We start from the raw sequence: 23,413 nt of genomic DNA on the forward strand, positions 1-23,413 counted from the left end.
AAGACCCACCATTTAAAAAAATAGAAACAAACACATTTATTTCCTTTCAGTAGTTTTTGAATAAGTTTAATTGAATAAAAATTTAAAAAGTTCTGAATTTATATATAAATTTCATAGTGTGGCCAATTAAAATACACTTGGCGAATAGAGCAATAACATACAGCGTCTTTTAAAAATAAGCTGCTGTCAGAGCAAGTTGCAGCATTTACACGCTCCTCTGCTCTGATCTCTTTTTCCAAATTGTTCTTTAAAGTCAGAATGTAAAAATAACATGGACACTTAACTTACGTTCTTACAAAAATGTGTTGGATTTAGGGATATGCAGGTGAGGTTTTTTTTCACCTTCTGAATGTATTAAACACACCGCATATTTTAAACGAAAATATATTTGGCAAAGACGTTTAAAATCCTACCCAGTAGGCTACATTTGATATTTATTGTTAGATTATTCAATATTTCCATTTCTTAATAAAATAAATTTGTTAAATGTTTGTTCATTATTATTCATTATATATATCAGGGGCGGAGAGTAGGACCAAAAAATCTACCGGGAAATTTCGTATACCACCGGCCCTCCGTGGAAAAAAAAGGTATTGTATTTGTAGTAAAACGGTAATACAAATCGCAATCAATCTGCAAAAAAAACAAAAAACATTTTCATAATAATAATAAAATAATCAAATCATGGATAATTTCCCTAAATGAGTAACTTTACAAAATGATACCTGTTTAAAAGACGGAGATGCGCACCTGTCAAACAGCTATTACATAACAGAGCGAGACCAGAGATGAACGTGCTCATAAACTGGAGTAATATGGAATACTTTCTTTACATCTTTGAGAAAATGTAAGAATCTTTCCTTTAAATATCATTTTTGTCATATAAAGTTTTGAGAGATAATAATGTTTTTTCCACTGTGATTGCTCATTTATTTTATCGTGTTTACCTCGCGCATTTACCTCAGAGTTTATTTAAGTTATTTTGCTGTTTTTCCGGTAATAATAATACAATTAACATGCCAATCCTACTTCCTTGTCTTTTATTCATTTCATTATGCTGTTATATTAAGTTATTTGGATATTTATTGCCATATAAGACGTTAATTGCCGTTATATACTCTCGACTAATATTCAAATCATATGCGGAATAATGTGTGCATCTTTGAATAACTGTAAGAATACAGTTAATCCTGAAAAATAATTTTTGTCAAAGTTTTGAGAAATAATAATGTTGTGAGGATATTGCCGTATTGCAGTTGAATACTCTCGTTTATAATATGAATTATATTCACATCAAGCCGCCAGACGGGGAAATAACTCGCAATGTATAACTATTATCAGAGCGACCCTTGCAGCCTCAAAATCAACACCAATAAAATAGTAGGCTTACAATGACAAACTCACTTATATTAAACAGTTTGTTTTATTAATAAAACGAATTCAACGGATGCTATCTTACAACGAATAAATGAAAGACATAATTTTCCATTACTATGAATGCTTAGTATTTTTTTTTTTTGTTGTTAAAACAGAACAACAATAAATTAGTAAAATGACTCGCTTATTAAACAGAACGTTTAACAAAAACTAATAGACAGAAAACATTTACCCATCTTTTAACATAAAAAAATCTAAAGTTTTGTAATATTAACTAATATTTAATTTGCGGGAGTGCAGCGTATCATCCCTCCCACCCGCACCCGCAAGTTCATCTCTATCATCCCGCCCGCTCCCGCAATGACCATTCAAAATTTGTCCCGCGCCGCACTGTTTTGCATCGGGTCCCGCGGGACTCCCGCGGGAGTGCAGGCCTCTAGTCCATAGTTCAGACCTGCTGTGTCTGTAGGAATTAGAAGGGTTACACTTTCCTGTTGGGCTGGGTAATAAAAAGATCACAAAACTGGATCATGCTAAATTTCATCTTGATAGGGATAATAAGCTCTGGAGATTTTTTCTCCATATTATGAATTTGATTTAAACAGCCTATCACACAGACAAAATAAATGCAGCAATAGGTAATTAAAAATTCTGTCATGCAACCGAGCAGAAAACTTGGTGAACATTTTTGGCTTTGTTTTACTAACACACATGAAGCATCCTCTTCTTTCTATCACACCGCTACCATATAGCAACCCTGCACCTCACACTCTTTGCTCACCAGCGTTTTTAAAAAAGTTGCCAGCCACTGCCAGCATTTTTCATGATTTTCACAGAAGTTAAATGTCTTCTAGAAAATGTTATTCTTTTACATACAACATATGAAACAATACCTCTGCTTTTAAACCAAAAAAACTGTTTCCTCCTTCATTTGTTCTCTTGTTATCACCTCTCAAATATGGGTAGGTTTCTTCAAAAACACCAACCTGAAATAATCTGAAATAATTTAATTTTTGTGAAGGACTTTTGATTGAGATCAGATTCAGAGCGATCCTCAAAACTGACGCGGAGTTTGAACTGTTTGCCCTAAGGGGTATACTTCCGGTTTGTATAAGCACCAGCTGGTGGATAATAACAGTATTACGGATTGCCGGGAAAACTTGTCATTGGCAGGGAAGCGTTTTCTCTCAATTGACGAGTTAACTTCGAGTTAATACATCACCAAATTATTTTTTCTTTAATTCTAAAGTTTTTAATTGTAATCTTGGCAACAGAAGTATAGCAAGAATCAGCAGTGAAAGTGATTTCAACACAGACCGAGTAAATGATAAAAAAAACCCGACTATCACCTTTTTAACACAGCTACCAAATCTGTGTACATTTATTATATTAGTGCAACCAAACCGACAACCAGACATTTTGACAACTAACTTCAACAGCTAAGTTAACATGTCAGTGTGTGTCAGGCACATATAAACTAGAGCTTGGATTTTGAAATGGCTTAAAACTGCACAATTGTTTGGCCATCATTCTTTTTGTTTTCTTCTTATTTTAGTGTCCTCCTAAGGGTGTTAACATTTCATATCGCCCAAGACCCACAGGATCACACACATAGTTTTCGCTGGAGGACAGGTAAGCGTGTGTCACTGTGCTCGTGTGATGCAGCTGATGTGAGCAACAGTTCACAAACATGATACATGCTGTTATCCCAGGGTTAAGGTCAAACCAAATGTTTTGTTTTGTTTTGTCTTCATAAAACAGTGAAAGTGAAATTCATGCTATATACTGGTATGCATGTCATGTTATGTGCAGTACATTTGGGAGCATGTATGCATTAAAAGCATGCATTATAGTCCAGTGCGACTTCTATGTTTTTTTCCATTTCATGACACATTTTTTGACTGATGCGACTTATACTCCGGAGCGACTTATAGTCCGGAAAATACGGTAGCTTCTTCACTTAGGTTAACTTCTACAGTTTTAATGGTAGTTAACGTTACGATGCTGACTGGATATGCTCAATGTATAAACGTTCACATTAAAACTAACATAACGTCCTAAAATACGCCACATGTATTTTTTTTACTAATTTTACTAATTGAAATCGGTCAGGCATTGATTAACGTCGGCTTAACAACGTTAAGGTGTACACTAAGCGAGCGAACACCAAGTTAACATTTTCTGGTAGATAATGTAATTTTGAAAAAGTCAGTAGAGCAACATAATGTCTTGCATAAGACTAAATGCAGCAGCCTAATTAAATGGTTGTTTCACTTACTTGTTTTATCCGCGAGATGCAACCGTCCTCAGGTGCAGGATAAAATACAACTGAACGCAAACCAGAGGTGTCAAGTAACAAAGTACAAATACTTCGTTACCTTAAGGGCTCGTTATAGTTGTGCGTAGGTCCTACGGCGTAGCAGTGACGGCGTAGGTTCCGCGTCGGTTTTCATTTATACTTTTGCGTCGTCGTCCGCGTCGACGTGCAAACACACGCGCGACCGCTGGTAGGCAGTATCCACGCGTGTAACCACAGTAGCAGCAGCAGAAGTCACAGAAGAAGAAGCTAAGCAAGTTAACCCGCAAACGAAGAAGAAACAGCAACTTGTTGTGTATAATTTGAGAAGACCAGCAATGATGAAAGTAAATAAACAGTGATTTTTGATGCAGTTTGAGTTAAATCACTCCTCAACTTGGCTCATCTTTGTTTTCACCGTCACAAACGGAAATACCTATGACGCAGTTTTTTTTACCTGACGGGAGGGGTTCTGGTGGACCAATCACAGCGCTTGCGGTCCGCGTAGATCTGACGCGCTGTTAAAAATTTTGTGAGGTGCGCGTCAGGCTACGCAGAGCTATGCACAGGCTACGGATATAGACTATAAATCGCCCTTTACTCGCGTCGATATTTTGGGTATCTAGACTTTACTGGAGTAATTATTTTTCAGACGACTTTTTACTTCTACTCCTTACATTTTCATAGCCTGGCTCCGCCCTCCTACATGCTTCCACTTAATTTTCATTTCGCTTCAGTACTACGTCTGGGACTGCTGTGTAGAGTTTCGTTTTCTCCTGCAAAAATCTGCAGGACCAATCAGCGAACAGATGGGGGTGGCTAAGAACGATGACGTTGAGGTCGTGTGTCAGTTTGAGTTGTAGTTCAGTAATGGCAGCGGAGAAAGACGTGAGAAAAGCTATTCGGTCCGTTGTTGCAAAACTGCCGAATATGCAGAAGTTAAAGCCGGAGGAAGAACCAGGTTTGCTAAGTTTTGTTTGTCTGATTATTTTGACTTGTAGTTTCCGGTTGGTTTTGGTGCATGATATACGTCACGACCACACGTTAGCGATCGCCAATGGCAGAGTGACTCTGGGCAGATCCAATGGTTTTAAACTTCAACAGAGGACCCTCCTTAACGGAAGTAACGCTTTGCAATGGGTTGTGGCCAGACTCTCCGTACAAATGAAATGAATGTACGAGAGTCTGGTTGGACCAGGCTAACATTTTCACGCAATTATCTATACTTTCTACTCCTTACATTTTAAAAATCCCCTCGTTACTCCCATTTCATTTCACCTTTTTTCATTACAGCTTGTCATAATTAAAAAACCTATCTAGATAAGTCATCCGGATGAATGCGATTGTGGTTGGATGAGAAGTATAAACATACACCATTCTGACACCCTATTGGTTTGTACGCGATTCTGCGCCCCCACCTGACTGCAGATGATCAAAAGTTTGTTCGATAGCCCTGCACATAAAACGTAAAAGTACTGCGAGAGAGCGATTAGAAAACATGCGGAGCAGTCTCCTCTCGCGATGCTTTGATATCATCCGCCATCCGTTTGTACAGTAACACACGTCAAAATTGATGGACACCTATACCCGGGAAGACGCAGCATTCTATGGAAGCAAATAAGAGACATAACTATTTAAAATGTAACAGCCGCTGAATACTTGGTTTTGAAATATTTTCTTTTGAAAAACATTTATCTGAATTGAATTGCTCTAAATTCACCCCTTTGCAATTATTTTACTTTGGAAACCATGTATCTGAATTTATTTGTTTTGAATTTACCTCCCAAAACCTAAATTTCGATAAATATTTTTAATTTCTTACAAATTAAGATACAAAAAATCGGCTTACAGGATTTCAGATAAAATCGATTCAGGTTGATCAAATTTGATTGCTAAATTCAGATCTCACATTTCAAGTTAATATTTTTTTTTTTTTTATTGTAACAATAACACAACACAGTGGTACAGGTATCTCATAGTCATACACACAGCCACATCACCTTACAATCTTTGAATATACACATGTTCAGACATAGGCATAAAGAATGCAAAAATAATATAATAAGAAGTAATAGAAAAGAAAAATAACAAAACAGGGCATATCAGAGTAACTAACAGGGCCATTTTAAAGATAAAGAGAAAAAAAAAATAATTTTAAAAGGAAATATCAATCACTGAGCAGCTTCCAGAAAGTTCCACAAAACGACCAGGTTCGCCAAAAAGCATCTGATCTTTGATGCAGATCATAAGTTAGTTTTTCCAGAGGTAAAAGAGTGGCAGCTTGACTTATCCACATATTGACTGAGGGGATCTGAGGAGTTGACCATAATAATAATATACATTTTTTCGCCAAATATATACAGAAGTTCAGTACACTTTCTTCGTCACAGTTAAGGCACAGACCAGCTTTACAGTTCAAAAGATAAACAATTGGAGAAAACACAAAAGTCTTTCTAATAATCTTCTGAATAACCTTATGGATCTCTTTCCAGTATCTTTTGATTTTAACACAATCCCAGAACACATGCATCACTGTGCCAATGTCTGTCTTACACTTGAAACATAATTGGGAAGAGTTGGGGAACATTTTATGAAGTCGAACTGGAGTTAGATAAGTTCTGTGGATAAGTTTAAAATTTTGTTCGTGGGCCGATATTGAGACACCTTTGGGGAAAACACATGTACAAACAGATAACCACTCCTCATTACTAAATTCTGAACCTAAGTCCTTTTCCCATATCACCCTCAGAGCGTCAAACGTTGAAGGACCAATATTGGACAGCAAAACATATAGCTCAGAGATCTTACTCTTAAGAGTAAATGAGGAGAGAAGCTGTTTTTCCACTTCAGTAAGATCAAATCGTATATTACCTGCTTTAGATTCTAAAAATTGCCGTAATTGAAGAAATTTATAAAAATCATTGCTGGGCAGGTTGAATTCCTGCCTTAATGAATGAAATGACCTCATTTGACCATTATCAAATAGATGGCCAAACTCAGACACTCCTCTCAGCCTCCAGGACAAAAGACCAATATTTTGTATGGTTGGGGGGAGATCAGGATTGAGTGCAATAGGAGATTTAAGAGATATGTTATTTGGGATATCTAAATATTTCTTAATATCCTTCCACACCAAAAGAGTATTTGACACAGTGAAAATATAAGTAAGAGATTCAATTTTTTGTATATTATGAATAAATGGCAATGAGCATAACAATCTAGGAAAGCATCTTGAATATTCAATCCCAGTCCAGCGAGAGTCAGGTCTGTTAAGAAACCAGCTTATCATATGTTTAATTTGTGCAGACCAAAAATATAACTGAAAATTAGGCAGTGAAACCCCACCCAATTCCCTAGGTTTCATCAAAACAGAAAATTTGAGTCTAGGTCTTTTATGATTCCAAATGTATTTTGAGATTGAAGAATTAATCTTTTTTAAAAAAAAATCTGCACTTAAATAACATGGCAAATTTTGAAACAGAAAATTAAATCTCGGAAGAATATTCATTCTTATAACATTAATCCTACCCAAAAAAGAGTTTGGAAGAGTCGACCAATCTGATAGGTTCTGATTAATTTTCGTAATTAACTGGGGATAGTTGGCTTTATACAAATCAACCAGATTGGGTGTGACATTAATACCTAAATATCGAAATCCAGAAAGCGCTAAATTGAAAGGGGATTTTGTGATGGCTTCGGGGGGAGTGTGCAAATACAAAGCCTGAGATTTGTCTAAATTGATTTTATATCCTGAGAAATTACTATATTTTTCAATTATGGAGAGAATTGCATCAGTAGAAGTTTCAGAGTATTTGAGATATAGCAGAACATCGTCTGCATAAAGGGATATACGATGTTCCTCTAGACCTATTTTAATTCCATGTATACTAGTATTAGTTCTCACAGCAACAGCCAATGGTTCAATAACTAAAGAGAATAACAATGGCGAGAGTGGGCAGCCTTGACGACAGCCTCTGCTTATTGAAAATCTGTCAGACAACACTCTATTAGTGTTAACTTGGGCCATAGGGTTAGAATATAAGAGTTTAATCAAACCGATAAAGTTAGATCCTAGTTCTATTTTTTTCTAAGACTGCAAAAAGAAAAGGCCATTCCACCCTATCAAATGCCTTTTCGGCATCGAGAGATACAATGAAGGCAGGTTCCTTGGTAGCGTTTAAATGATCGATAATATTCAATACTCTACGAATATTATCAGAGCCAAATCTGGACTTCACAAAACCTGTCTGATCAGGGTTGACAATATAAGGCAAAACAGTTTCGAGCCGGCGAGCTAAAGATTTGGCTATAATTTTATAATCCACATTGAGTAAACTAATTGGACGATAAGAAGAACAATTCCCTGGGTCTTTGTCTTTTTTCAAAAGCAAGCTAATCACCGCCAATGACCAGGATTCAGGCATAGAATTCAAATCTAAAATACTATTTATTGCTTGCATTAAAATTGGACAAAGCTCGGGCCAGAATTGCTTGTAAAACTCTAACGGAAACCCATCTGGGCCGGGAGCTTTACCAGTTGGCATAGATTGTATAGATTGCCAAATTTCTTCCTTAGTAAAAGGGGAATTTAAATAATCTCTAGCATCTTCTGAAATGCCAGGGAGAGAGATCTCATTTAGAAAATTCTGCAAATCCTCATTAGAGCCACTGGACCCAGCTGTATAAAGATTCTTGTAAAAATCGGAGAAAGCATTGTTAATGTCCAAGGGATCAAAGGTCGTTCTGCCTTCCGGTGTCTTAATTGCTTTTATGGTCCTTTCGTTCTGCTCTTTTTTTAAATGATACGCCAAAAGGCGACTTGGCTTATTTCCTGACTCGTAATAGCGCTGTTTGCTGAAAAATAATAGTTTTTTAACATGTTCTGTATGATCTAGATTAAGTTTGGCTCTAGCCTTATTTAACAAAATCCAATTATCTTGATTTGGGAGTCTTTTATGTTGTTTTTCCAGAAAATCTACTTCTGCTTGTAATTCTTTCCTTTTTTGGGTTCTAAGTTTCTTCATCAGCGAAGCATAAGCGATAAGGTGGCCCCGCAACGTAGCTTTGGCAGCATCCCATTTCAACGCAGGGGAAACTGGCGAATTCTGATTGTCCTGCCAATATTGAGTTATTTTCTGTTTTAAAAAAGAGTGAAAGTTAGTATTGTTTAAGAAAGAAGTATTACATTTCCAGTATGTTGAATTCTGAATTGATATACTAATATCAATTTCTAAATAAACAGGACCATGATCAGATAGTACAATGGGGCCAACATTACAAGAGCTCACAAGATGTATACATTCAGAAGGTATGAAAAAATAATCCAGTCTTGAGTAGGAATTGTGAGGATGAGAATAAAAAGTATAATCTCTGTCTTTGGGATGCAGCTCTCTCCAAATGTCTACCAGGCCAAGGTTTTTACAAGTGTTGCGCAAAGTATATGAGGATTTACAACTAACTGAACCCTGGGGTGATGATTTATCCAAATTTCCATCAAGCACGCAGTTGAAATCTCCTCCTAAAAAACCGATGTTCTTACAATACTGATTAAATTTTAGGACCGCATATGACATAAAATTAGGGCAATCTGTATTTGGAGCATATACATTTCCTACGGTAATATGTCTTCCAAGAATTGAACCTGAAATCAACACAAAACGTCCTTCCGAATCATGTTCTACATGTTCGAGAATGAATGGTATGTTTTTATGAATAAGGATTGCAGTGCCCCTACTGTTTGACGTAAATGAGGAAAAATAAGTCTGACCAACCCAATCTCTTTTCAACTTCATATGTTCTTTATCAGATAAGTGAGTTTCCTGTAGCAGCGCGATAGATATATGTTCTTTTTTAAGGAATGTTAAAATTTTCTTCCTTTTAATTACATGGCCTATGCCCTTCACGTTCCAAGTTACTAATTTAATAGCGTTTAGCATACAGAAAGTATAGAGTCATAAAAGTAACGTGCAAAGTGTATAACAGATTATGACAGTATGAGACATCAAATGCGAACTGAAAAGTACCACAACCAGAACATGAAACAAACCCGAGAAAACCCTCCCCCCAAGACCCCATCCCCAAACGATGAGGCACAGATGATATCAAAAAGTCACAAAATAACACAAGGCGCCTTGAAACAGACAATAACATAATACCACCGAGTTAAACAGCCCCATCACTGCCCGCTCCACTTACGAGTATAATACAAAACATAAAACAGCGGTATATGAAACCATTGGGATAATTATTATTAATTAAATTTTGACATTTGAAAAAATAATAACAATAAAAAAAAAACCTTTCGAGTCCGCTAAAAAAACCGTGTTACATTACGTGGCGGACAGTAACAACATTTTGGGTTACCTTAAAGGGTTGTAAGTTATCCAAAAAGTTATATCGTACATATCCAATGGAATCGACAATTTTTCCTCTGAGAATCAAAGTGCAGATCTCAAACAGAGATCAATAAGTTAATCTTCCAAAGAGTCAAGGAAAGCCTTGGCTGATTTTGGATCGTTGAACAGTTAAATCTTTCCATTGTGCAGACACCTGAGTCTGGCTGGATAGGCGAATCCCCGGTACAAACCGCGGGCGGCCAAAGCTTTACCCACGGTCAAGAACACGCGGCGCTTCTGCAGCAGGTCGGCTGACAGATCCGAGTAGAATCGAAGCTCCGAGCCATTATGAGAAACTGTCTTCTTCAGGGCCACTTTCAGAATTTCTTCTTTATCAGTGAACCGTAGAAACCGAACTAAAACACTTCTCGGAGCTGGATTCCGACTGTTAGGTACGAAGGTGGGAGATCTATGGACTCTCTCGATGTCCAGTGCAGGGAAGTCCGCAGGCAGATCTAACCATTTAGGGATCATGTCTCGCAGAAACGCTGAGAGTGGACCAGAACCTTCCGACCTCTCTGGCAGACCCACTATTTTCAGATTCTTGCGACGGCCTCTGTTTTCAAGATCATCTATCTTCGCCTGTAACTGATCCACCGTCTCCTTCAAGCCGGTTAGCTATGCCTCAGTAGTTGCTGCCGAATCTTCGTCGGACGAGATTCTCTGTTCGGCTTCATCCAAGCGAGTTTCAGCGCCAGTAACTCTCTCGGTGAGGGCAGCAAATGAATTCTGGAGACAGGACACAGAGCTGGCTATCCCCTCCAGACGGCTATTAATTCCATCGAGGCGCGATCCGTTGTCCTTTATTTCTGATAAAATCAGCGACATATCTAAATGAGATTCGGCCGTGTTAACGTCAGCATCGGCCGAAGGCGCGTGGTGAGTGGGCCTTTTCTTGTCTTTTTCTTTAGCCTTCTGTGAGCCCGTCGAGCCAAAAATAGGAAAATCTTTGTCAGATTGCGTGTCTGACATAGTTAAAGATCCGTTCAGCGAATTAAAATGAAAAATCAGAGGAGAAAGATGTAAATATTTAAGAATTTGAGCGGAGCTAAGAACTCAAGCAGCCATCTCACTCTGGGTCACGTGACGCCCCCAAGTTAATATTTTTCAAAGAAAACATCAGTCTAATTCGACTGCGTAGATTCAGATCGAAAAATTCAAGTTAAATATTCACATGGTAACATCCGGGAACGGCAGGAAAAGCAGTAGAGTACCGAACATAATCTCCATTTGCTATCGATCTCACCAGCAGGTGATGCACGCCCGTGTTGACGAAGAGCAGAGTGTCACTATTTGTAAAGGCTGACAAAACAGCTTTTACACAAGTGTCTAGCGATTTCTCTTTACCCCTTTGTACATGTAAGATGCTTTATCCACTGCAACGGCGATGAATGCAGAAAACTCTGTCACCGTTGGCTTTTATATTCAGTTTTAGCAGAGAGGGTATTGTTTGGTTATGTTACTAATGACACGCCATGAATGTCATATAATTAAATAGGACCAGGGCTTGACATTAACACCCGCCAATCCACCAAATGCGGGTAGATTTCGGCTGTGGCGGGTAAGACAGCCAATTGTACTAGCCACTTTGGCAGGTTGAATATAAGCTCTCACCTGCCTTCATAACGTTAGTTGTCATCTTTGCCCATTATAGTTTTAAATTATTATTATGCTACCATCATCACCAACACACAGTGCCGCCTTCTCCTTGCGCGAGAAAGCTTGTAATGCACGTGGCTCGAACTCCTTGCACCTGAACTTGTAATGCGCGTGGCTCTGACATTTCCTTGCAGAGACGTTGTGATTCGCGCAGGGGTTTAAAACCAGGGAGTGAGTTGGTACCGTTCAAGAAATCAGAGCACCTGGGCATGACGTGCTTCATTAAGAAGGTTGCAGCCGTGACATCACCGCAGCTGGCATCTTATTACTGCGGTGATGCGGTCACAGCCCTTATGCGTGTAGCTCGTCTTCCACGCTTCAATTCAATTCAATTCAATTCAATTTTATTTATATAGCGCTTTTCACAATACTCAATTGTTTCAAAGCAGCTTTACATTAATAGAAGCAGTAAAAGCACAGAAAAACGACAGATAGCATAACATAATACACAATAGCATAAGCAGTCAAATTTGCTGCGGCTATGACGCGACATTATGAGCGAGCATATTACTAATGTAACGTCGAGAAGAAGAAGCTAAGTTAAGCCCAAGCAGGCTACCTCCCCGGGGTAAAAAACCCCCTAGGAGAAAAAAAACAAAAACCCCGGGTTGTTTAGCCGAGGAAATAAAAATAAAAGTCCTAGGAGGGAAAAACCCTTGGGAGATATACATGTATATACACACATATTAACGGATAAGGAGCTTAAGCGGAGATTAAGCAGAGATTAAGCAGAGATTAAGCGGATATTAAGCGGGTCCTGCCGGTGGTCGTTGGTCAGGCATCAGCTGGGCATCACATTGAAGGACGACCAGTAGATCAGAGGTGTGCCGACTTCCACATCCACCGGAACTGGGTCTGTTTGTCCCATTGTCCTCAGGGTCAATGGGACCCAGGGACGAGACAGGGAGAGAAAACAAAATCATATTAGCGTAGGGGCCGTTCACATGTAATGCAAGTGTCACACAGTGATGTGGTTGAATCAGCTTAGTTTCAGACAGACTAACTATTGCGGCATAATTATATTATCCACAGTTGAGGATTTTGCAAATTGGGGGCCCACTGCGACGGTATATATGGTAACAAAGGGTCACCTTCCGATTTTTAAGAGAAAATGAAACCTGTCGACCCGTTTGACTAAGGCCTGTAACCCCACTGTCGTCGTTAATGCAGGTTCATTGGCAAACGGGTCTATATTGCATACTATTTACAAGATCACGAAAAAACGCCAACATCGCAACCTGACCATACGTGTCAACCCGTTTGACTAAGGCTGGAGGCCCCACTGTCGTCGTTAATGCAGGTTCAGTGGCAAACGGGTCTGTATGGCATACTATTTAAAAGACACAAGAAAGCGCCAAAATCGCAACCCGACCATACGTGTCAACCCGTTTGACTAAGGCCGGAAGCCCCACTGTCGTCGTTAATGCAGGTTCAGTGGCAAACGGGTCTGTATGGCATACTATTCGCAATAGAAAGAAAGCGCCAAAATCACAACCCAACCATACGTGCCAACCCGTTTGACTAAGGCGAAAAGCCCCACTGTCGTCGTTAATGCAGGTTCAGTGGCAAACGGGTCTGTATGGCATACTATTTGCAATACAAAGAAAGCGCCAAAATCACAACCCAACCATACGTGCCAACCCGTTTGACTAAGGCTGGAGGCCCCACTGTCGTCGTTAATGCAGGTTCAGTGGCAAACGGGTTTGTATGGCATACTATTCACAAGAACACGAAAGTTCCAAAATCGCAATCCGACTATAGGTTAAGATAAGATTTTTATTTATTTATTTGGTTGATCTGTGTTATGACCGCGAGTGCTTTGTTCCGTACAGATAACTATTTCGAGTTAAGTACTTTTACTAGACAAATTATGCGAATGCTTTGTTGAAGAGAAAAGTTTTAAGTCTAGATTTAAAATTATCGACTGTGTCTGATTCTCGGACATCGGTTGGTAAATCATTCCAGAGCTTAGGGGCTAAGTAGGAAAATGACCTTCCACTTTTAGATACTTTTGATAGTCTGGGGATAATCAAGAGACCAGAATTTTGCGACCGTAGTGTGCGTGATGGATTGTATTCTGATAGTAATTCTCTAAGATATGAGGGTGCTAGGCCATTTAAAGCTTTGTAGGTGATTAGTGATATTTTAAATTGTATGCGATATTTAACTGGTAGCCAGTGTAAAGATGCCAGAATTGGGCTTATGTGGTCATACTTTTTAGATCGAGTAAGTACCCTTGCGGAAGCGTTTTGAACTAGCTGAAGCTTGTTTACTTGATTTGCATGGCATCCCCCGAGTAGTGAGTTACAATAGTCTATTCTAGAGGTCATAAAAGCATGGATAAGCTTCTCTGCGTCAGATGTAGACAGTATATGGCGTATTTTCGAGATATTTCTAAGATGGAAGAATGCTGTGCGGCAGACGTTGGCGATATGACTATCGAAGGATAAGTTGCTGTCGAACATCACACCTAAGTTCCTAACCGTGGAAGATGGCACCACAGTGCAGCCATCTATGTGCAACTTGTAATCTGACATATTATGTTTGTAGCGATTCGGTTCAATAATAAGTATCTCTGTCTTATTGGAGTTCAGCTTAAGAAAGTTATGTGCCATCCAGTCACTAACATCGCTAAGGCAGTCTGTTAGCTTAGAAAACGTGTGTGTTTCGCTGGGATGTGAGGAGATGTAAAGCTGGGTATCATCCGCATAGCAGTGAAAACTTATGTTATGTTTCCTGATAATGTCTCCTAGAGGTAACATGTATAACGAGAACAGGATAGGACCTAAAACCGATCCCTGCGGTACACCGTATTTAACCAGGGAGTGATATGACTCTTCCTCGTTTACATAAACAAAGTGATAGCGATTGGTTAGATACGACCTAAACCAGGCTAGCGCCTGACCACTGATACCAACATAGTTTTCTAGTCTATTGAGTAAGATTGTATGATCTATTGTGTCAAAGGCTGCACTAAGGTCTAATAATATAAGAATTGAGATTTCACCACGATCGGATGTTAATAGGAGGTCGTTTGTAACTCTAAGCAACGCTGTCTCTGTGCTATGGTGGGGCCTGAATCCTGATTGGAACTTTTCATATGTACTATTATTTGTCAAGAATGTGCGTAACTGGCTTGCCACTACCTTTTCTAATATTTTCGAAAGAAAAGGGAGATTTGAGATTGGTCTAAAGTTATTAAGCTCTCCCTGATCAAGCTGCGGTTTTTTAATCAGCGGTTTAATAACTGCTAGTTTGAAAGCTGTTGGAACGTATCCTATTTCTAGCGATGAGTTAAAGATATTTAGAACCGGGGTTGACACTACAGGGAATACCTCTTTAAGCAGTTTTGTGGGAACGGGGTCTAATATACAGGATGAGGATTTGGATGATGTAACTAGTCTAGAGAGCTCATCTATTGTAGTAGGTTTAAATGAATCAAGATGTTCGTATGGTAGTCTAGTGTTAAGTGAACTAACGGGTTGAGTGGTGGCTGCCTGGGTAGCTACGATGTTTTCCCTTATAGCCGTAATTTTGTTAGAAAAGAAGTTCATGAAGTCGTTACTATTGTGTTGAAGTTTACTATTGGTTTCTGTTTGTTCTTTATTTCTAGTCAGTTTTGCAACCGTGCTGAAGAGGAAACGAGGGTTATTATGATTCTCATTTATAAGCTTGCTAAGATAGGTAGATCTGGCGGATTTAATAGCCTGTCTGTATTGTTTAACACTCTCTTTCCATGCTGCACGCCATACCTCTAACTTTGTGCTTCTATAATTTCTTTCCATTTTCCTAGTTGCCTTTTTGAGTGCTGCGGTGTGATGATCATACCATGGAGCTGGCGGTTTTTCTTTGATTCTCTTTTTTCGAATGGGAGCAACGGCATCCAATGTGTTAGAACAGACATTGTTTAGGTTTTCTATTACAATATCTAGGTCGTCAGAGTTATCTGCTACATGTTTAATTTGGGACAGGTCTGGAAGAGTGCTAATAAATCTATCTTTAGTGGTGGAAATTATTGTTCTGGCTAATCTGTAGCATGTTGTGGATTGACTGATCCTATCTAGAAGTACAGTGTATGACACAAGGTAATGGTCAGAAACTGCATCACTCTGAGGTGATATTTTGATGTCATTAATATTGAGCCCGAGTGACAGAATTAAGTCTAATGTGTGCTTACGAGTATGCGTTGGCCCTGTCACGTTTTGTCTAATATTGAGAGAATTTAGAACATCCATAAATGCACGTCCTAGTGCATCTTTTGGGTTATCCACATGAATATTAAAATCACCAACGATAAGAGCTTTATCTACAGTGACTACAAGCTCAGACAGGAAATCTGCTATTTCTTTAAGGAAATCTGCATGGTGGCCCGGAGGTCTATAGATTGTAGCTAAGACAAAAGAGAGCTGTTTGTGGTTACGATCGGTTATTTCCATATTTAACAACATTAGTTCGAATGATTTAAATTTTACTTCAGATTTTTGGTTTACTTTAAAAATTTTGTTGTATATTGTAGCTACACCACCCCCTCTCCCCTTTAATCGAGGTTCGTGTTTATAATAATAGTCTTGTGGGGTGGATTCGTTTAAACTAATGTAGTCGTCTGCTTTAAGCCAGGTTTCTGTTAAACAGAGTGCATCTAAGTTTTGGTCTGTAACTATTTCATTAACAATAGGTTCTTTATTGGTAAGCGATCTAATGTTAAGAAGGCCGAATTTTAACATTCGAGGTTCATCTGTTAAAGTATTGTTTTCTAATTTTATATTAATCAGATTTGTACCAGATGTGGCAAGCGGTGCTCTGTATTTATTTGTTCGGGGAACAGATACAGTTGAAATGTGTTGATATTCTGGTAAGATTGACTCGAAGTGCTGGGATATAAGTGATCTTGACATATCACGGCAGCTAACAGATGGACGGTTAAGCCGATCCGTCTGTTGTCTGACTTGTACCCTGGATAGTCAGACTGTATTCGAAGTAAGACTATTGGTCAGATTTATAGAGAGAATCGCCCTTCCTTCCTGAGATGGATGGAGGCCATCTCTCTTTAGCAGGTCAGGTCTCCCCCGAAAATGCTTCCAATTGTCTATAAACCCTACGTTATGCTGAGGGCACCATTTTGACATCCAGTCGTGAAGAGACAATAATCTACTGTAAGTTTCATCCCCCCGGTAGGCGGGGAGGGGACCAGAGCATATTACATTGTCTGACATTGTTTTAGCAATTTCACATATCTCTTTAATATTATCTTTGGTGATCTCCGACTGGCGGAGTCTGGTGTCATTCGTGCCGGCGTGAATAACAATTTTAGAAAACTTACGCTTAGCATTAGCCAGCACTTTAAGTTTTGATCTAATGTCTGAAGACCTGGCTCCCGGTATACAATCGACTATGGTGGCTGGTGCCTCAATGTTTGCGTTCCTAAGTATCGAATCTCCAATGACCAAGGCACTTTTAACAGACGTCTCAGTCGCTGTGTTGCTTAGAATATCGAACCTGTTTGAAATTACCAGGGGGATCTTGGGTGGGCACCGGAAACGACTTTGCCGCCTGACAGTCACCCAGTTAGTCGGCCCCCTTGACTCAGATGATGGAACCGAGCTATGTGTATTACGTTTAACACTAGGCGCACCCGAAACAGTGTTTGTAGCATTAGCGGTATTAGCGTTTGTAGCATTAGCGGTATTAGCGTTTGTAGCATTAGCGGTATTAGCGTTTGTAGCATTAGCGGTATTAGCGTTTGTAGCATTAGCGGTATTAGCGTTTGTAGCATTAGCGGTATTGCTGTCATCAACTAGCGTTTGGATGCGCGCTTCTAGTTCTGCAATCTTCTCCGTCAGCCTTACTACTTCAATACACTTAGCACAAGTAAACCCCTCTGTTCTGATGGAAGAAGCTAAACTGTACATTTGGCAAGTAAAGCAGGTTACAATAACAAGCGGAGTCTTACCGCTTTCATGTTGGGTGATGGCGTCTTCGGTCACCTGGACGCGGTCCGTGAAGCTACATCGCGAGGGAAGCTCACTCGCAGCACGCCCCGATCGCCTGCGGACGTCTGTAGCCAGTGTGATGTGAGGCAAGCTGAATCTGCGACGACCGGGCAGCGGCTCCTCCACGGCTTCCCGATCGCTTTCATTCTGGGCGATGGCGTCTCTGTTCCCTCGAGCGCGGTCCGTGAAGCTGCACCGCGTAGGGTGTTCGCTTTTTGCACTTCTCGGTCGCTTGTGGATGTCTGGAGCCTGGGTGAACTGGGCGCTGTACTTCGCGTAGGATCTGCGATAACCGGGTATCAACTGCTCCACAGCTTCCCGCTCAGGTGAGGACAGGTCTGAGTAGCATACAGTGGATGAGTCCGCCATTAGATCGGCAAAATGGTACCTAAAACCGGCACCTGTGATGCTAGCGGGCTATATGCTAACACTGGGTGTTTAGCAGTGATAAATCGTTTCACGTGGTAGTACTGCTCAATAGTCGTCACGGTAAAGTATTCTTGAGATAAACGAATATGTTATATTATATAAATAGGAACAAGGTAGTCAGAAAATAGGATTTGGATGATAAACTCGACGGAGCTCTGATGCACGACGCTCACTCTGACTCTCACTCTGACTCTCACTCTCACAGCTTCAGCTGTGGTCAGAACTGTATGTTGTGTCTAGTGCAGTGTACAGTGTAGACCCCGAGAGACTCGCATTTCACAGAGGAAGCAAGTCCTGATACTTGTGGGGTGGTACAGACAAAGAATGTGTACAAATAATGTTCATTTAAACAGTAAGTGACTGGTCGCTGTGTATGTCTGCAGCTCGTTTGACTGACGCCTCACCGGATCAATGTGTCAAAATCCATGTATACATAACAGCAGACCAGTCACTTTTTAGTGTTAGTTCCTTCTTTGAAATGTAAACAATGCATGCGAACCTCATCCACGCGTAAGCTGGTACAGTCTAAATTGTTCACTGCTCAGCTTCATGTACAGAGGGTAGACGCCAGACGCACATTTCACTGTGACAGCAAGACCCGGTACTCGTGGGCCAGTTCAAGCAACACAGTAGCCTATCTGTACAGATGTGAAGCTAAGATTCATCCAAAGAGTTGCTAGGTTTGTCTAAATGGGTCTAAAAGTTGCTAAATGTAGCAACAAAGTCTCCAAGTTGGCAACACAGTCGGTAAGTTGGCAACACTGCTTCAGCCAATCCCCTTTTTTGAGGAAGTAAACTCCACCCACTGATTAACACTGAATTTGCATACAAGTTGAAAATAAAAATGAAAACGAAAATGTAAATGAAAACCAATAAATTAAAATGGAAATGTTATTAATTTTATGTTCACTTTTATTTTATTTTTGTCACTATTATTCCATAAGCATCAATAAATGCCTTTTGAAAATGTATGTTTTTTTTAACGTTTGCCTTTTAATTTTAATATTGTCAAGTCTTACCTTAAGATTGTATTGAACATGAAATGTCAAATTATCAATTGCATTTTATTTTTCAATTTGGCAGGAATGATGCTTCATCATACTGAAAATGAAATATTTTGAATTTTTATTTTAGCGTTTAATTTCAATTTTGGGACATATTTTGCAATTTTATTTTTAATTTTATCATTTAATTAATTGAAAAGGGCAAAAAAAAATTCCATAATTTACAGCAGCCTCAGTGGAAGAATGGGTTAACCACATCTCTAAAAGTCCTAAAAAGTCAATATTGGAACGGCACAGTAGATGTTTCAGTTGTTCACATTTTGGTTTCATACTGCGTATATTTAGGTGTCCGCCAAAAAATCCCTTAACTTTTGACAACAGATCCCAAACTACTCTTGCTTGATTGAATGTGCGAATTATTTTGTTGGTTCTATGCTGTTTAAAGACTGGATTCCTGTGTTTTATTTGAAGAGTCTGTAGATTTATATTGCAAGAATCAGAAACATTGAACCCTTCTATTTGTGTTAGCGGAGTCAGGCGCTCACCTTTCAACTCTCCTATGCCCCTTCTGCAGCGCTGCTCCTCTGGTGAGCACGCCTAAACCGGGACGACCTCCGCCAAATTCATGGATAGCTCCAGCCCAACAATGCCAGCAGTGCGCTCCACACACGGCAAAACAGCCCCTCCAATGCCGGCCATGTCCTCACATGCTACATCACCAGACAACGACACACCCGCGTTGAACCAAGGAGAAGGGCCGACAAGGCCATCAGCCCTGACCAAATGGTAATATATTGAGGGCTGCTGTTTATTGGCTCTGTCGTTTGTCCTGTAGCGCCAATGATGTTATCCACTTGCGTTGGGCCCAGATTAACTTCAATGTCTCCGGCCAGGAGTAACACGATCACCAGTTGAGTAGAGATCACATTAAAGTTATTTGATTGAGATCTCGCACACACATAGATGAAGTTTTAGGAGGAATATTATTGAGGAATTTAGAGTATAGAAGGTGATAGCTCTTGTCGATTTGTCTGTACATGCAGTTTTGACTCTCTTGCAGACAACAATGCTTGACAGACACAATTAATAGTTGCACCATATACAGAATTATTATCCAACTTTGTTTAATACAGCCATCTGGAACGTCTTTTACAGTGTTGGACAAGTTACTGAAAATTCGGAATTAGTTACAGTTCCTAGTTACTTCTTTTAAGTAATTGCATTACTCGACCAGTTACTGTATATCAAAAGTAATTCGTTACTAGGGAAAGTAACTTTTTAAGTTACTTTTATGTCTGCTTTTTAAATGTAAATATGAACAGTACTGAACAGTCAAACAATAAAATGATATGGATGGGCTATTTTATATACTGCAGGAGCCTATTTTGCTTTAGATTTAGCCTTTGAATATTTTTGTTAGAAATTATCTTAATATGTAAGCTTAGTTTATTTATGTATATCATTTAGACCATTTAGACAAATATTATGTATGTTTACATTGAAAATATATAATGTTAAAATTGTGTACTGTCTCTGAGAATTTGGAGACAATTGTGCCAACGTATCATATTTTCTAAAATAAATTATCATTTTTCTGATTGCATATTTATTTTAATAAGCCAGAAACTCTAGACTACTAGATTCTGTTTAGAAAAGTCTTGTGGAAACATGTTTAGCATCAGTTTTGTGGACTTATCACTTATCAGTGACTTAAAAATTTTGCTTAATGTATTTTTCTCTCAAAAATACAAACATGTAAATACATGTATCTCATTTAATATTGTAGCCCAGTTTGTGCTTAACGCAGTGTTATAACTTATGAGACACTTGCCATTTATTATGTTTTAAAGCAACTGAACCCCAGGGGGTTAAATTGGGGTCTGTTGTTACTATTAACAGTGTATTACGCTAACGAAGCTTTAACTCGACAATGAAGATGCATATTTATATATGCCTCACCTGCAGATTTAAAACCAACATTTAAATGATTGACGTGGATTAATTTCATATGTATGAGTGCTGAATTATCTAGGCTGAATTAATAATATTTCTTTCAATGACCCGCTTACTTCTATGGGTAACCAGCTTGTTTAAACCCTTGTGTTGCACGATGAGACTTTACAGTGTTAAATTTGTTAATGTAGTTGGACTGTACAAATATAGCTGCAAGCAGCGATGGCGGGCCCTCGCACGTTTTTTTTTACCGCTACATGGTGCCTCCGAGAAAATGATGCACGGCAGGCAAGTGCATTAAGTGGGTAAATATCAGTGGACTATTTAATGTTGTACTGACCCATTTGGGGACTGTAGGTAAAAGAAACCCCACATTTGAGACAAACGGGGGCGCTAGTGACTGACTTAAAAGGCACAACTACGCCTGACCTGTTTGTCCACACTTAACAGTTGACAACTTTGCAACATTCTGATAAAACCTCGTCTGTCAGTCATATTGTCATACATGTGGGAAAGAATGATATTCAGAGAGCAGTCTGAGCTCCTTAAGGGGGATTTCAATTAACTTTTTGAAACACTTGCAAGACTGAAAGTTCAATCTTTCATCAGTGGACCTCTCCTAGCCTGAGGAACATATGCTTTCTCGGCTACTAAGCTTAAATTCATGGCTGCAAAAAAACTGCACCATCAGAGGACTGAATTACGCATTATCTTCTGGAGTCAAAGGCAACTTTTTAACACACATGGTATCCACCCAAACAAACTAGGTGCTAGGTTGCCTGAACACAATATCTTTTTATTCATGCATCATCCATCATCTGAGTGCACCAGTCCACTACTGAACGTCCGAAATGACCACAGGATTTTGCACCAGCAGCTGGATGGACATTCAGATGACAAGGATAAAACTCTGCAGTCACAACAACTACTATTCACAGACACAGCTCAGCCTGAGTCCTGCCCACAGACTTCGCTACAGCTGGACTGTGAAACAACATCGAAGGACATTTCTGTGGATAATGACCAGGGAAGGCAGGATAACACTCCCCAGGATTCAGGAACACCAGAATCACAGCTGCTGTCGTCACACACACACTCTCTCTCTCTCTCCCTCTCTCTCTCTCTCTCTCTCTCTCTCCCCCTCTCTCCAACATCGCCACTTCTGTGCTTTTCAGAGAAAATGGAGAAACTGGTGGTTGAGGGGCCCGCCGCTTCTCGGTTGATATTTGACGACTCGCAGAAATATAGTGGGAGAGCTTTGTTCCAGCAAATACCAAAGCCTTTGGGCCCAGCCCGCCCTCCCCCCTCCATCTGGGAGAGCACTCCGACCTCTGCCTCAATGTCAGGGATCACACCAGCCCTCATCTGCAAACAGCACTGGTAACTGATGTGTTGGGTCCCCACTACGACAGCAGTAACAATCATAAATATTTTCAAAACAAGCAGGAGCCCAATGTCCCTTTATTCTATCTGATAGTTTTACTGTGAGATGCAACAAATTTGCACAAAAATGCACAAATCTCTAAAATCTAATGCTATGACTTATGTGGGTGTTGGGAAGTGATTATCTTGGATCAGCTTTAGCCATTTACATCTTAATTCAGACTGCGTTGAGATGAGCATAGATCACTTTCGTCCCTCTTACGTGAGACGTAAGGGTGCACAAAGCATTCGGAGCCAGAGGTCGAAGATTTAAAGTTTATGAAATTAAGCATTAGTATCATTGTTGGAAGTTTAAATTGCCCAAGCACATGATCCTCTTGAATGTTTATGAGTATGACACATCACCAGTTCTGTTGTGCGATGCTCTGAAATATATGAAACCTAGTCAAACTCAGGTCATCTACGAGTCATTTAGCACCGGTCACCCACAAACTTGCGGTGTGTGTCTATACGAGCGTTTAGGACGCTCAGTGGGTTCAGGTTTAAATGCAGTCAAGATGGATGCGGATGTTTCCGGTTAGAGAAACGGAATAAGGAGGCATAGTTCAGCTTTTGAATTAAATGTAGATCTTTGTTTATTCACACATGGTCTATATTTATTTATTTATTTCTCCTCTGTTTATTAATGTAAATATATCAGTAGATACACAATGTAACATTAATAAATAAAATATACACAAAAGTATATATTGTGCGTTGTGCATATTACTAATACTTTAAATAAACATTCACAAACAAACTGCGTGATCATTGCATATATTGACGGTCACAATGAAATAAGTAAAGTAAACAAGTTAACAACACTATATACACCACATGAGGTAGGTCATACAATTATATTTGTAACTTAAAGTTTAATATGGATGA

This window comes from Misgurnus anguillicaudatus, chromosome 16, assembly GCF_027580225.2.
Source record: "Misgurnus anguillicaudatus chromosome 16, ASM2758022v2, whole genome shotgun sequence".
NCBI classification, from domain to species: Eukaryota; Metazoa; Chordata; class Actinopteri; order Cypriniformes; family Cobitidae; genus Misgurnus; species Misgurnus anguillicaudatus.